Genomic DNA, 15,539 nt, shown 5'->3' with positions numbered 1-15,539 from the left:
CTCTGTCTGGGACCCTCTTCCCTGGGCTCTCTGCGGGTTCTCCCGCCTCTTCCAGGTCTGTATTCAGATATCACACTCTTGGTGAGGGCTTCCTTGCCGCCCAGAATTGCAGCAGCTGCTTCACACTCCCTACCAGCCCTCCCCTCCCTCTTCTCTATATTGTTTTTCTCCTTGGTACTGACCGACCTCTCACTTACAGTATCTTCTGTTGATTATTGTGTTTGCTGTTCTGTTTCTCTCCACTAGAGCTGAAGCTCCATGAGAGCAGGAATTCTTGTCTGGTTTGTTCCCTGCTATTCTCTCAGTGTCTGCAATGGTGCTTGGACCCTGATGTATGTGGGCACACAGTAAATACTGGATGAATAAATGAATTGAATGAATGGCTCCGCCACTTTTAGCCTTGAGCAGGACACCTAATCTCTCTGAGTGTCAATTTCCACATCTGTGAAATGAAGATGATAATTCCCACCCCCCACAATGTCCTTAGGAAGATTAGAAATAGTGCATGAAATAGCCAGCGCAGGGCCTGACATGTGGTAATTCATCGCTGTTGTTATTGCTATTTCAGATGAAAATGGAGCCACCTGAAACGCACAACTCTAACCCAGCACATCAAGATCCTCCAGTAGATCTCAAAGCCCTCTTGACCCGGTTGAGCTCCAGATTGATTATCATTACCAATGTACTCTTCCTGCCACGGGATGGGACCCAAGCGTGGAGCCCCCCACACCACTCTGTTCAACAACTTGACTATAATTCATCCATCCTGCAGTCAACAATGTGCGTTGATACTTACAGTATCTTGGAAGCTGAAGATCCAAAGGAAAACAAGACTTTGCTCCTCTCCTCATGGAGCTCATCGTCCTGCACGGGGGGGTGAACTGATAGACACCTGACGTCAGAGAATATAGTGAGTTCTAGGAAGTTCTAGGGGAAGTCTGTTGCCTGCTGAACACCTCCACCCTCACGCACACAGAATATGCTCTAGATTCCAGACAATCATAAATACAACAAAAAATGAGCACACACTGGTACATCCTGATGTCAGATATGCTAACCCTGTAGTGCCAGCAGCATTAGGAACACAAACTCTTGAGGATTTTTCATGGTGCTAAGGGTTGAGTGTCTCCACCTCAGGGCTTCATCACAGTGGCCACAGTGCTACACTGAGGTAAGCTGGCCCACGACGGAATGAAGGGCCACAAGGAAAGAGGCCACATGGGCCTCTCCAGGCCAACCTAGAAACCCAACTAATCTTAAGCAAAGGCCAGGGAAACTCCTGGTTGGGCCTCACCTCCCTAGTTGATTGGGAAGTGCACCCATGCACTCTGGCCCTTCCTGAACACAACTGTCTTCCTCTCAGCCTCCTCAGGGGAACTTCCTGCCTGGTGCCAGAAGGAGGTTGCTCAGGGTGATGGAGAAGTACAGGCTGGGCTGGGGCCCACCCCCACATTCCTTGGCCCTGCTCCAAAGCATACCTCCACCCCTTCACTTCTCAGCTGCCATTTCACCTGTGGGGCCCAGGTCTTCCCTCAAATGGGTGCCCTGGGGGAATGATTCACCCAAAGGATGTGGGAGGGCCTCCAGTAGGAGGGCGTTTGGCTCCCATGTAAATTGAGCAAGAAGTGCTGTGTGAGGCTGTAGCCGGGGGCTAACTCTTCCCTCTACAGGAAAGCTCTGGAAAGCCTTTGTTTGACTAGGGTGTTTTCCACACGGCACAGTTGCTGTGGTACCAGCAGTTCCTACAAGATTCCGCTTGATAAGACTGAGCTGGGGCGGGGGAGGGGGGGGGGACGGGAAGGGGGAGTGCAGGGTTTCTGGTTGGCAGGTGGCAAGTGGCAGCCTGCAGAATATTCTGCCAACCCAGGCCCTCCTGCTTGCCACACTCAAGTGGTTTTCCTCCCAAAGGAGACTTCAAGGAGCACATCCAGAGAGCGTGCATCTGGCTCCACGACAAACCCTCCTCTGCAGCAGTGGAAGCGGGAGAGCTCCCTGTGGTCAGCAGGGCCCGGCTTAACCTCAGAAACTTTCCTGGGTGCCCCCTAAAATGGCAGGCCATCCCAGGATGTACAGTCTATGTCCTGTGACCCCAGGGCACAAAATTGCATCTGGGGCACGTCCTGAACTCACCAGGGCTTGGCTCCCTTCTCAGCCAGGAAACGCACCTCCAGAAAACAGCAGGTGTGCACATGTTGGGTGGCAGCAAAAGGAGAAATCTCGGCCTGCGCCTTTACCACAAATCCACCATCAACACGGTGGTACGAGCCCGGGTTTAAACGTAAGTAGACTGCACTCAGGTCTGGGCTGTGTGAGGTCAGATGAGTTATTGCACCTCTCTGAGACTCATCTGAAAAGATGGGAGTGATGATAATCATGTGATGGTGTTGTTGCGAGGATGGAGGAGATGTTGTGTGTCGGGCTTCTAACACAGAGCCGGGCACATGGAAAGTGCAAACGGTAGCTCCTGCCCTTGTTGATGTGAGGAGAAAAGGGAGGAGGCAGGAAGCTGTGTCCCCAACCATACAGGACCCTGAAGTGTGAGGAACCTTCACCCTTGCTGCCCAGGCCCGGAATGTGCCCCCAACTTCATGTACCAAAGCCAGCATCCTTCCAGACCTCCTCTGTGTTCCCTGGAATTCCGCAGGCAGAGCTCCTCGTGCCTCCCTTCATCCTCTATTATAACACTCCTGTTGTGTATTCTGAGTGCTTGCCTTTGGCTCTCCCACATGTCACCGACTGCTCAGGTGCGAGGATTCTGCTTGGTTGAGTGTCGCCTTCCCAGCTCCTGTTCCCTTCCCTGGCACAGAGGTGCCCAGCGAACCTTAACCTACCCCTTGGCTCCAGCTCTGCTTCAGGAAGCACCAGCAGCCCCAGGAGCGAGCACACGGCACGGCCCGCGTCCCCATGAAGGCTGTGGAAAGAGGGCAGTGGTGCCCCCTTCTCCTGCCCTCCTCATTTCCCTTCATCCCCGAGGAGCACAGTGAGGTCATCGTTCACCAGCTGGAGAGCAAATGGCGTGCGGGAGGGCAGGAGATTCACCGAAGGGCACTTAATGCATTAACAGCAGAACAAAGATGACAATCCGTCACCACCTCCAGCTCGGAGCCAGGCTTAGCCTACACTACATTTTTTCCATGAATAAATGAGAACCTCAGACCATTAAAAAAATGGTGGACACTATGAGAGCTCAAATCAGGTCCCCTCCTTGTGCGGAGAAAGTTTCTGTCTTTGAAACTGGAAATGAGAGAAGGTATGTCCAATCCTCATTTCAGCTGTGTATTCCCTGATGGCTTTGCCTGACTCCAGAATCTAAGTTAGGTCCCCCTTGCTCTCCTCTGTCATCATTCCCTAGAGTTTTCTGTCATAGCACTCATCACATAAACTATGTATAGCTGTGTGCTGCATAACGATGTTTTGGTCAACGACAGACTGCATATACAACTGTGGTCCCTTAAGATTGGTACCATATAGCCTAGGTGTGTAGTAGGCTATACCATCAAGATTTGTGTAAGTACGGTAGGGGTGGAAGAAATTTTCCTCTACCCTCCTAGGTTTTTCTGGCTGGCCTAGGAATTAAATTCACATGAGACAGATTAACAGGAGAAAAACAGAAGTTTAATAATGTGTATATATAGGAGAAACCCAGGAAAACTGAGTAACTCGCCAAAATGGCTGAAGCCCTCATCTTAAATACCATCCTCAGCTAAAGACAAAAGAAGACGTTGGGGGTGGGGAGAGTCAAGGACTTCAAAGGGAAGGACGGCAATTCACAGGCAGGTGGAAAGGAGCAAATGTTTGGGAAACAAGTGTTTGGCCACAGAAACAGAAGAACACGGGAGAACAACAAACAGGCATCTCCAGGTTCCTCGCTGTCTATCATCTAGTTCATGTTACGTAAGGTGAGAGCTCACTTCCTGAGACAGATTTTTTAATCTGAATTCTTTTAGGCTGTTAAGGAGGAGGTAACAAGAAAAACTTTCTGAGTCTTTTGTTTCTTTAAAATAATCAGCCTAAAATAATCCTCGTGTTAAGGAGACACATTTTGGGGTGGCAAATTTTGTTCCTCTTCAGTACACTCTACAATGTTCACACAATGATGAAATCACATTATGATGCATTTGTCAGAACAAATCCCCATCATTAGGCGACAAATGACTGTACACTTTATTTGTAAAATTATTTGTTTACTATGCAATTCTCCTCTGTACTCATAGAGATGAGGGCAGTGGTGTATCCAAAGGATCTAGCCTACTACCAAGTATGTAATAAGCTCTCAATTTGTCATAGTAGCAATAGGAAGCTAATACAGCCACATAGCCCAGATCAGTGTCTTGTATTAATGTAACAAACTATCCATCTGTCTATTGTTTCTACTGACTAACATCTAGAATAGTATGTTGCATGTGAAAGATACTTAATAACTATTTGCAGGATGAATAAATTGAGAGCTGATTATGTGAGAGCAAATTACCACCAATTTAGTGTCTTAAAACAAGATCAGTTCATTTGTCAGAAGTGAAATATCAGTCTCACTGGGCTAAGATCAAGGTGTCACCAGGGCTGGTTCCCACTGGAGGCTCTGAGGGGAGAATGTGTTTCCTTGTCTTTCTCCAGTTTCTCAAGGCTGCCCACACTCCTTGGCTCCTTACCCCTTCTTCCATCTTCCAAGCCAGCAGTGTAGCATCTTCAAACCCTCAGTCTCTGACCTCTGTTTCCATTGTCAGATCTCCTCTGACTCTGACCCTCCTGCCTCCCTTTTATAAGGACTCTGTGATGACACTGGACCCACTCAGATAATCCAGGATAATCTCCTCATTTCAGAATCCTTAATTACATCTGCAAAGTCCCTTTTACCATGTAAAGTAACATATTCACAGGTTCCAGGGACATGGACATCTTTGGGGGCCCATTATTAACCCTACCACAGTGACCTATGTAACATGTATTTGGGAATATTTGAACGAAGGAGGCTTCCTAAATTGCAACAGTCTTTTACTCCAAACCTCAAGATGTTTTTGTAAATTATGTGTCCTATTCTTTGACATCACAGCAACTCCAATTGGAGGTGATGTTTTCTCATCAGTTCAGCATGTTTGTGAAATGTGCGTGTGATGTGACTATCTGCATAGGAGCAACGGGACCCCTCCTGTTGTGGGTTGAATTGTGTCCCCCCAAAAAGATGTCTTGAAGCCTTAATCCTAGTACCTGTGAATGTGACTCTGCTTGGAAATGGGGTCTTTGCGGATGTAATGAAGTTGAGATGAGGTCCTATGGGGCTGGGCTGGGCCCTAAACCCAGTGCCTGGTGTCCCTATGAAGAGAGTGAGACTTAGACACTGAGATAGAAGGAGGAAAGCCATGTGTCGACAAAGGCAGAGACTGGAGTGATGGGGCTGCAAGCCGAGGAGTGCCAAGGATTCCAGCCAGCTCCAGAAGCTGGAAGAGGCGAAGAAGGACCCTCTCCTAGAGCTTATGGAAGGACCGTGGCCCTGTGACACGTTAATGTCAAACTGCCAGCCTCCAGAACTATGCAGGAATACATTTCTGTTGCTTTAAGTCCCCCAGTTTCCGGTGATTTGTTACAGCTGCCCCAGGAAACGAACACCCCCTCCCCCTTATCCCCCACCCCGTGAGCTCCCCTAAGCCCTCACTGAAGACCCCACTGGAGAAGCTGCAAAGCACTCCTGGTTCCCAGGCTGTGGCTCGTTTCCTCACGGTCGCACACACCAGGCAGCAAGGAAAGTTTTCGCTGTTGGGAAGTCACGGTCGACTCCCCCTCGGCTCAGGCCGCCTGCTCCAGACAGGCTCCAAGTCACCACTGTGAATTCATTTTTTGCCTTGTTTCTTGGAAAGCACCTCTCAAGACCATTTCAAGAAAAACAAATGGTGAGGTTTGCTTGGGATCTATTTAAAGTGAATCATCGGTGCTGGTTCCAGTAACAAACCAGAGGCCAGCAGGAGCTTTAGGACAAGAGTAGAGCCACCGTGAGTATGCGCCTACTGCAGGCCAGGCCCAAGCAGGGCGCTGGCGCACCCATAGCCTGGCACTGGCCCTTGTTCACTGGCAGCCTTGGTTGCTGCCTTCCCAGCCCTAATGGACACAGAACTGCATAGTCACCAAAAAAGAACTTTGAATCAGTATTGTAAGGTTTACCACCTTGACAAGTTTAACAGGAACATTTTGAACCCACATGGCCCCTTTCACCCAGAAATCCCAAACTGCTTGATTATAACTGGCCCTGTATGTGCAAAGCCTCTTGCTAGCCCTCCAGGGGCTCCATCAGCTAAGAACTGTCTTCCCCCTGAGAAGGGGACAGTCAGGCTGAGACCTAAAGGAAATGAAGGAGCCTTGAGAAGATTCAGGAAACAAATATTCCTGGCAGCAGGCAGAGTATGTATAAAGGTCCTGTGGCAGCAAGGAGGTTGGCCAGTGTTCAAGGAACTGAAAGAAGACCAGCATTGCAGGAGTGGTGTGAGCATAGAGGGACATGGAGAATAGGGAGCTGGAGGTGGGGCAGAGTCTGGTCATGCAGAGATTTACTCCACGTTTGGATTTTATTCTAAGTACAAGGCAGGGCTATTGAAGGGTTTTAATGAAGAATGGGGAGGGATGACCTAACATAATCTCCTCTTCTCCTCCTCCTCCTCGTCCTTCTCTTTCTTCTCCTTCTTCCTCTGAGACATCACTGCTGCTGCTATGTAGAGAGCAGATTAGAGATGGCCAAGTGCAGGGAAGGAGAGATGCCACAGTGACCTGCCCTTGGGTAGTGGCACTTGTAAGGGGGAGAGGGCACAGTCAGATGAATAGCGGAGCTGGATTGACAGGACTTGCTGATGGACTGGGAGGGAGGGACTGGCTGTGCCTGCGCTGCACAGGGGTTTCTGCCCCATCACAGAGCAGTACACCCAGCTTGTGGGCTCGTGGGTGCCCCTTGGGAAGCTGTTCCAAGACGGCCTTCAGGGTCCCATCCAGGCCTCACTGTCATTAACCAAGCTGGGTGGTCCTGCTGTTCCCTGGAGCTGAGCTCAGTCTGGTACAAGATGCCTTGGTGACACTTAGCTCCCATACGATAGGCAGCATTTTGTCCGAATTTGATGGTGTCCTTCACACATGATAGGGCCACCTTTCATTTTTTAATTGTCACAAAAAGTCTTGCCTGAAAGTAGCTCCCTGCCGTAAGCTGGGATCCTACCTCTAAATCAGTGGTGAGCTGGTAAACCAGCTCTCTGGGGAGGGAAAATGACACCCTGATTTGTAGCATTTACCAATTCCTGTGGTGTAAATGCTCCCACCACGGCCACCTTCAAGCTATCAACAGTTAAGCCACTCCCTAGATTGCTGAATAGTTAGGAGCTGGCTCCAGCACAGCACTGCACGACCGCTTGTCCAGGACACTCCACCAGCGACCTCCTCCCTTCTCAGAAGCAGAATCTCCTGGAAACTCGGTGATGTGCTGAGTCCGTCAGCGTGGGAATATATGCAGTGACTCTCTGCATGCTCAAGTGTGTCTGTATAAGTTAGCTACAAAACCAAACCTGTTACTCCGTGCAACTTCTCGGCACTGGTTAACTTTTCCCATGGGTAGGTTTGGGGGAGCTTCTGGGGCGTTGGAAAATCTAGGTGCCAGCTCTGGGTCTCCTGCTAATTGGCTAACTGACCTAACCTCTCTGAGTCTTAGCCTCCATGTCTGCCAAATGAGAGGCAGGTGATCTCTGATTCTCGGTCACTAAGTACATTCCCAGGTCAATGGACCCAGCACTCAGCAAGTTTCCTGGGGAATCTGCTTCTGACCTGGGCAGCAGTAAGGGCTGAGAAGTCAGAGCATATTGTGGGGTGCGGAGTTATAGACCAGCAGCCATGCAGCATTGAGCAAGAGTCAGCTCCTAAAGGCTGGACGTTTCTCCTTAAACACCGTGTACCTGGACCCGGGTAAGAGTCATGGAGATGGAAAGGAAGAGCCATGAGATTTGGTGACTGGACAGGTATGGGAAATGCAGACACATAAGGACTAAAAGATGGCTCCCAAGTTTGAACCTACGCAAATATCCCATGCCATGTGGCACACTATGTGTAGCATCTTTTGGATTTATCTGGACAGTAAAACTGTGTTCAACGACTGCAGACTCTGCACCTTCCAAAATCGATGAAGAACTTTCTCGAATGTCCCCTGGTGCCCCTCCTATAAGATGGTATCAACACAACTCTGTGACCTCACCCACGGAGTGTTGGTGGCAGCTACTACCTAGTGTGTGAGCTGCAGGAGGCTGAGAAGGGACCCACGCTGACTTCGCGCACCCACAGATGACCAGACAACCCCTCCAGACAAACTCTCCATCCCCCATTCCCACCCACCCCACCTCCTCACCATGCACGTCCTGAAATGCCTTCCTGGTTCCATAATCGGCATCGTCTCCAACCTGAGCTCTCTCCCTTCAAAGCCACAGAAGTGAAAGTTGTTGAGAGAGGTCAGAGGAGGGACTGGGAGATGTTCAGATGCCTGGAGAGCAAGGACTGAGCTTCTCCTTCCTTTCTTGTTCTCAAGAACATACTGAGAACATTAGCTGTTGACACATGAAATATTGAAGAACCTTGTTTATGCTCTTGGCACCTTATTTGGGTGAATGTGCCTTTTCAAAGTCAAGAAGTTTCTGGGGTTTTTTAATAAAAAATATGAAAATATCTCAAAACAGAAAGGAATACTGAGGGTAACCATATAAAAACAAGTTAAGCTGGGAAAAATAACCCAGTCCCACTGAGTCCCAAAGAGAACCTTGGTTTCCATGAGACGTTAACAAGGTGCAGAGCTCCTGGCAGTGGGTGGGATGCAATGCTGCTCTCAGTCCAATGAGCAAACATCCTCCCTGAATCCAGCATCCGAGCCCCACACGCCGTGGTTCCAGTTTGCTCCCCATTTTCGTCCCTCCCAGACACACGCCTCACAGACTTTTTTATTTTCATCTCCTCACCTTGAAAAGCACACATTTGCAAGTGTGAGTATCTTAGCAGGGAGACAAATCCAGCAGGCATTCAAGACACTCAGGTGAGAAGTAATGCATCTCATCGGAAAATTCCCATCCCCAGCACTTTTTTTTTAATTCCCGAGATAAATGGGTCTTTACTTACAGGACTAAGGACTCTATTATTTTTCAAATACTTTCCTGCTTCCAAGGAGCCAAGAAAATTGGTCATGCACCTGGGCAGCTAATCCAACCTCAAAAATCTTCTGATCTTAATGAAAAGGCCCTAATTTTTCCTGCCCTTTGATAAATGTTTCTTCACTTCTTCCCAGCAGTACTCAGCGTGTGGGGTTGGCAGGCAGGGCGCTCAGTTTATGCAAATGGACAGGAACACCTGATTCACCAGGATTCTTCCCACTGCCTCCAATCCAGGGGTCCCTGCTCCAGAGGGCTTGGGAAGGGGAGCATACCACTCAGGACCCAGTCTCCAGGAGGCTCAACAAGCATGTAGATTCTGATGCAGATTTTAATGTTTATATATAGAGATGTGAATATTCGCACATGTCAAAAGACCAGATTCTTAGAGATGGCTTGAAGGTGTCATAAAAGCTAATTCGAGTGGAAAAGCTTCCCTGGGAAGAATTCCCCTGCCTTAGAGTTGTCTCTCTTGTGTCCTTCAAAGCCTGGGAGAGAGTGGCAAGGACTTGAACTGTGGCCTAAAGGCAGAATTTGCGGCTCTCTGTCCCAAGGAATGAATCGCAGCCCCTCAGGCTGGAACAGGCAGGTGCTGTGAAATCTGGCTGACAGGTCAACTTCAAGGTGATGTGCTTGCTGAGTCTTCTCTCTGTTCAGCTAATCTCCCATCACACCTCTGGTGCCTGGTAAAGGTAAATAATTATGACTAAGTGTGTGAAGCGGGAGGGTCTTTGCACACCTGTAATTATTACCTGGCAAGTCTCTGCGGAACCTGGGAGTTTCCCAAAGGGCCTTTCTGGAGGGGGTAAGTCAAGGCAGGTCCTCCAGACAATATCTGGGGGGAGGAACCAGCATCCAAATTTACAAAAGTGGATGCGTGTTTTGTGGCGAGGCTGGAGGACTCAGAGTTCAAGCCCCCAGGCTCCTAAGGTGTGATCAGCCTGGATGAAACGCTCACATATGTCTGTAAGTGTCTCAGAATAAACAAAGCAAATTCCCTTAGAGCAGCACGGTCCCACGGAAATATAACGTGAGCCACATACATCATTTTACCTCTTCTAGTAGCCACGCTAAAAAAAGAAACAAGTGAGATGAATTTTAATAATATAACTCAATTGACCAAATACATTATTTCATCATTAAATACAAAAATATTTAATATAAATATAAAAATTAGTAGTGAGATAGTTTACATTCTTTTTTCATACTAAATTTTCAAAATCCAAGGGTATGTTATATTTATGGCACATCTGAATTTGGACTCGCCATATTTCAAGTTCTCACAGCCACAGAGGTCTCATACACTGTATCAGACAGTGCAGCCTCAGAAGGTAAAGCTTCCAGCTCACAAGATTTTGATTTTCCACAGACCTTTTATAGAGAATGAATGAAATTTTGATACATGACATTTGATTTGACTTAAAATGCTAGTGCTCTTAATAAAATAGGAATTTCTAAAAATTTCTTTTAAATGATACCAAGCAGGTCTCAAGCCCAGATGCGGCTGACACTTCCTTTCAAGTGCTGATACCCTCACGCAAAGCATCCTGACTTAGGCTAATCATTTTTTACCCGTCACAACGGAAAAATAAATAAAACCCGATTCTGATGGTTCCCACCCTTAGGGCTGACCAAGGTTTAGGAAAGCACACACGTGTTCATGTGCTGTCTGCCAGGGATGCTGGGCACAAAGACTGCCCTGGAGGAGAGCACAGCCTAATGACAGCCAAGCAGACAGAGCATGCCTAAGGCTGCATGTGCAGGGGCAGTGACGGCAACGCAGCCAACCGGCGGCTCTGTCGGAGAGGCTGCCCAGAGAGGAGGCCCGGGGCCTGGATCCTGGACAGTAACTAGAAGTTCTGCAAGAAAGAAGGCGGGAAGAAGGAAGACAGGAAGGGAGCAGGAGGTACAGAAGCCTGCAGTGTCTGGCCCTCAGGGAAGCACAGGACATGAGTTAGCAAGGAGGGAACTGTGCACAGTGGGGACAGTCTAGAGCAGCACTGTCCCCAACCGAAATATAATGTGAGCCACACATGTGGCATTTTTTAGGAGCCACATTAAAAAAAAGGAAAAAAAAAATTTAATAACATATTTTATTTAACTCACTTTATCCAAAATATTATCATTTCAACATGTGTGACATTTTACGTTTATATTCTTTTTTGACATCAGTCTTCAAACTCCACGTGTAATTTACACTTACGCACATCTCAGTTTGGACCAGCCGGGCATCCCCCGCTCCCTAGCCGGACCCCGCTGGTGGCTGCCATATATGGCTATGCAGATCCAGATGTGGGTGTGTGTATATAGGGAATAATAACTTCTGCTCAAATTCTTGAGTTCAAAAGAGAAGTCAGAACAGAATAAAGGGAGAGGGCTAGGGATGAAAAGGGAGGGAGAGTCACCCACCATTTTCGAGGGGCCGGCGTACGCTGCTGGGCGCTATAACCAGAGCATGAACAAGAGGCCCCAGCTCCTGTCCCATGTTCCCAGGGGTGTCTGTGTGAATGGCGAAAAGACGAGCCAGAGCACTGAGGAACGTCTGCTGAATCTTGCTGACGGCCTGGACACCAGATCCCAAGGATGACCCAGAAAACAACCACGAGAGCACCTGGGGCTGGGGAGAGGGAGGGTTGGCTCTGAGCCCGGCCGCGGAGGTCACCCGAGGTCACGGCCAGGGGCGGGAGCACGCTGAGGCTGCCTAATGTGGAAATGTTTGGATCCGGAGCGGTGCAGGCGGTGCAGGCTGTGCGGCCAGCCGTGCGCCCGCCCGGGGAGGAGGAGGTCGGGTCGCTGGGGCCCAGCGCAGCGCCTGACAGTAACCAGACGCGCGCAGGACCACGTGAAGCGCCCGCCGCGCCCGCGCCTGCCAAGACCCCGACTACATGTTTCCTAATAAGTCTGGCGGTGCCTGCGTCCTCTCTCTGAAGAACGGCCTCTCCCCTCCGCCCGGGTCTTATTCAAGAAGAGGGGATGGAGTTGCTGCAGGAGAGGGAGAGCACGCCAAACCGAGCAAGAATTTGGACCACAGCTCTCCTTTTCCCTGGCCTCCTCTCTCTGCAACAGACCCGCTTTGTGAATGAAGGGGGAGCTTTTGCAAGATGGCTCTCTACCCCTTGGGCTCAGGGTTCACACTCCAGAGGTCAAGGGGTCTCTGCCGCTTCAGCCCTTCTCTCCAGGAGCGGAGAGGGGGCGGCGCATCGGAGCGGACCTCCACCCTTTCCTCCTCCTGCTCCTGCCTCCCCCTCCCTGGAAGGGCGCCACCCACCTAACTTCAGAAGGAGGTCACCCTCCCAGCGTCTGGCCTGTGGATCCCGGCCACTCAGCGCTGCTGCAGGGAGACGCTTCCTAGTCGTGGTCCCAGCCCACACAAAGGGAGGGCAGGATTACAACATGCGTGTGTTTGGGTCAGGAGCACTTTTGAACTATGGCTGCGAGAAAGAACAGCCTGTACAGCCACTCCGAGTCTCCCAGCATCAAAGAATGTACAATAGATTAGCCCTCCCTTGCAAAACAATTTTTTTAAAGCGGTGCAGCCTGGCCTCTTTCTAGGGTCCGGGAGCAAGGCTGGCTGGATTGAAAGAAGCCCTCTCTGCCTGGACAGCAGAGCACCAGCGTCACTCCCGCTCAGCGGTTTATGACCTTGCCTTCCTAATAAGCCCTTGGAACACGATTACCATAGGAGTTTTGCAAGTTTCTAGACCCAGGTGTGGTTGAAGGTCAGCTGCGGGGAGCGGGGGCTCCCCTGCCGTTGGGAGATGGTTACAAAGAATAATTTTCCTGCCCAAGGGCCCGTAGATGATTAACGTGTTTCTTTCTGTTAACCAGGGAGTTAATGGTTATTCAAAGCACTCTTTGATAATGGGGGCGGAGGGGAGAGAATGAATACGTTAACCATTAATGGAGGGAAGTGCCATAAAAGTTTGGATGGAAAACACGCAGCCTGGGAGAGGAATTCACAGGCAACCCTAGTGGGGAGGAGGGGGCGAGGGAGGCGAGGGAGGCCATACGGTTCCTGCATACTTAGAGCAGGGTTTTTTTTCTTTAATCCTTTTCCTTGTTTCATTGCTCTGAGGAAACAGAGTAGGGATAACAGAATAACAAACAGGGGAACATTATAAATAAAGCAGGTTTTATTGGCTTTTTTGCTCCAGCCTCCCACAGCTGAGCCTGTCCCCTGTATGACTCCTTCTTCCGGGCCTCTGGGAAGGAGGGGGGCCCAGGCACCCCATGCTGGAAGAAAGTGAGGGTGTCCAGGCGGCCCACACTGAGAGAGGCGTGTCACTGTGCCAGCCTCTCCTTGGGGCCACCTGGCCCAGCAATCAGGCATGGCCATCCTGGTTTCGGACCTGAGTCACTCCGCCGGGCCCCAGGGCAGCCTCGCCTGGGGGAGAGGCTGCCTATTTGCTGCCTTGGGGAAAAGCAGCGTTAGCTTCAGTTTCTTGCAGCCAAGCTGTTAGACCCGGTGCAGCACCCATGAGCGCTCCACAGCAGGCAGGCCCAGGAAACCGGAAGATGTGGGGGGCAAAACTCAGGCTGTGCACAAATGGCTCCCAGGGCACAGAGAAGGCTTGGATGAACGGTGACATTCCATGACCCGTCAGGCATATATGGGGCCTTCTCTATGTGCAAGTCTAGTGCGAAGTGTTTTCTGGGGTATAAAGGCCAGACCTTGCCCTCAAGGGGTTTATAGTCCATTAGGGAAGTAAGACAATCTATGGCAAGTGCTGGAAGAGCAGCACCAACAACCCGCTGAATCAATTCAAAGGAAGGAAGGCCCACTTGACTGGTGGGATGGTCATGGAGCTCATGGAGAAGGCTGCCTACCAGCTGGGCACCGAGGTTGGAAAAGGCTTTGATGGGGACAAAGCCGGGAGGGAGCAGAGAGAGACAGGAATGGGGGAAATGTTTAAGGAAGAGACCTAAATGTCTGAGAAGAGAGGAGAGAAGGAGCTCGTGTTTGAAAGATCTGTTTAGGCCTATCTGTGAGGAACCTCAAATGCCTAGCTGTATTTATACTCCATTCCTTGGCATTGTGAAAATTTTTGAGAACAGAGTGAAGTTATTAGCGTGGGACCCGGAGGGGTGGCGGGGTTGGGGGGTGCGGGAATGAAAACAAGCAAGTCAGCTGTGAGGTCACTAGGGTGGCTGAGGCAGGGATGTGGGCATGCAAGACAGATGGAGGCAAGAGGCATTTGGACCGCAGGACTGGATTCAGTGTGGGGTAGTGGACAGGAAATCAGAGGGAGGGAGAGCACCACGCAGGTTCCAAAGAGAGTGTGTGATGGAGGGTGCCCTGCCTCTTTCTGCATCCCAAGAGACCAGAAAGCACAGAGTAAAAGCAACATATTTACTCCTCAACATTTACTGAGGGTTGACTAAGGGCTGGGCTCTATCCTAGGCAGTGAGGGGAGATGGTCAGACATGGTTGTTCCTTGTCCTCCCCAAGCTCATTGCAGACCGAGGATGGGGCGGGGGGGGGGGGGGGGGGGGGGGGCAGTGGTTAGAAAACAGGTGATTGCAATGTAGCACAGTGGGTCTTGGTCCTTTTCAGATTCACCTTTGGAGATTTTTAGAAATACAGACTCCCATCAACTGTTTAACTCCCTCCCACCACCACCACTACCAAAAAAATCTCTCGGTGCAGGGCACAGGCATGCCTTTTTTTTATTGAGAATCACTGCAGTGTAGCATCATGAGTCCAACTGCCTCCATTAGTATTCCAGCTCTGCCACTTACTGACTCTGTGTGTGGGGGACTGCTTTTGCCTTGGTTTCCCCATCTGTAAAAAGGGATAATAGTCTATACTTCGTGGGGCTCTAGTGAGGATTGGACATGATAATCCATATAAAGTCTTTGAGAAACAGCCTAACGCATAGCAAGTGCTTAGTACATGCTAGCTGTTAACTGAAAGGCATTGTTAGGGTTGTGGGGGGATGACAGGAGCTATGGGAATCCAGGGGGCGAATCTAACCTGAATTTCAGGGTCAGGAAAGGCTTTCTGGAGGAGATGACTTCTGGGCCAAAAGACACAGAGAGTATGGGGTTAGCCAGGCCAAAGTGGAGGAGGGTGAGAGCGAGGAAGGGATAACATTTCAGGCAGGGGGAACAGCATATGCAAAGTTCCCAGACAAGAGAGCCAAAAACATGGAAGGGACAGGAAGTGGTTTGGTGAGACTGGAGTACAGGAAGAGGCAGGACTGCAGAGGGAGTGGGAGGTGGACTGGGAACTAGCAACATTTGAATTTTATCCTGAGGGCAACAGAGAGCCACTGCAGGATTTTAAGGAGAATGATCAGACCTGCATTTTAGAAGCATCTCTCTTGCTGCAGTATGGATGAGAGTTGGAGGGGACAAGCCTAGAAGAGGAGGCGAGTTCGAAAGAGG

At 49.9% G+C, this 15,539-nt stretch overlaps 2 long non-coding RNA genes across 2 annotated transcripts in view; one reads left to right on the top strand and one right to left on the bottom strand.

Annotated features, from left to right (window-relative positions):
- LOC111774671 (uncharacterized) overlaps positions 1-1,760 on the top strand; it is a 74,425-nt gene extending 72,665 nt beyond the window's left edge. Inside the window, exon 3 of the long non-coding RNA XR_002809781.2 lies at positions 569-1,760. This is a non-coding gene — a long non-coding RNA (uncharacterized lncRNA). The remainder of the gene's footprint in view (positions 1-568) is intronic.
- The window catches only part of LOC111774667 (uncharacterized), a 35,323-nt gene extending 22,717 nt beyond the window's left edge, over positions 1-12,606 (bottom strand). Inside the window, exons 1-3 of the long non-coding RNA XR_011423774.1 lie at positions 12,421-12,606; positions 11,562-11,769; positions 8,366-9,835 (exon numbers count right to left, since the gene is read on the bottom strand). This is a non-coding gene — a long non-coding RNA (uncharacterized lncRNA). The remainder of the gene's footprint in view (positions 1-8,365; positions 9,836-11,561; positions 11,770-12,420) is intronic.
- Positions 12,607-15,539: the final 2,933 nt, after the last annotated feature.

This window comes from Equus caballus, chromosome 1, assembly GCF_041296265.1.
Source record: "Equus caballus isolate H_3958 breed thoroughbred chromosome 1, TB-T2T, whole genome shotgun sequence".
Classification (NCBI taxonomy): Eukaryota; Metazoa; Chordata; class Mammalia; order Perissodactyla; family Equidae; genus Equus; species Equus caballus.
Note: the sequence above shows the minus strand (reverse complement) of the source record. Positions and strands in the feature narration are given on the sequence as shown.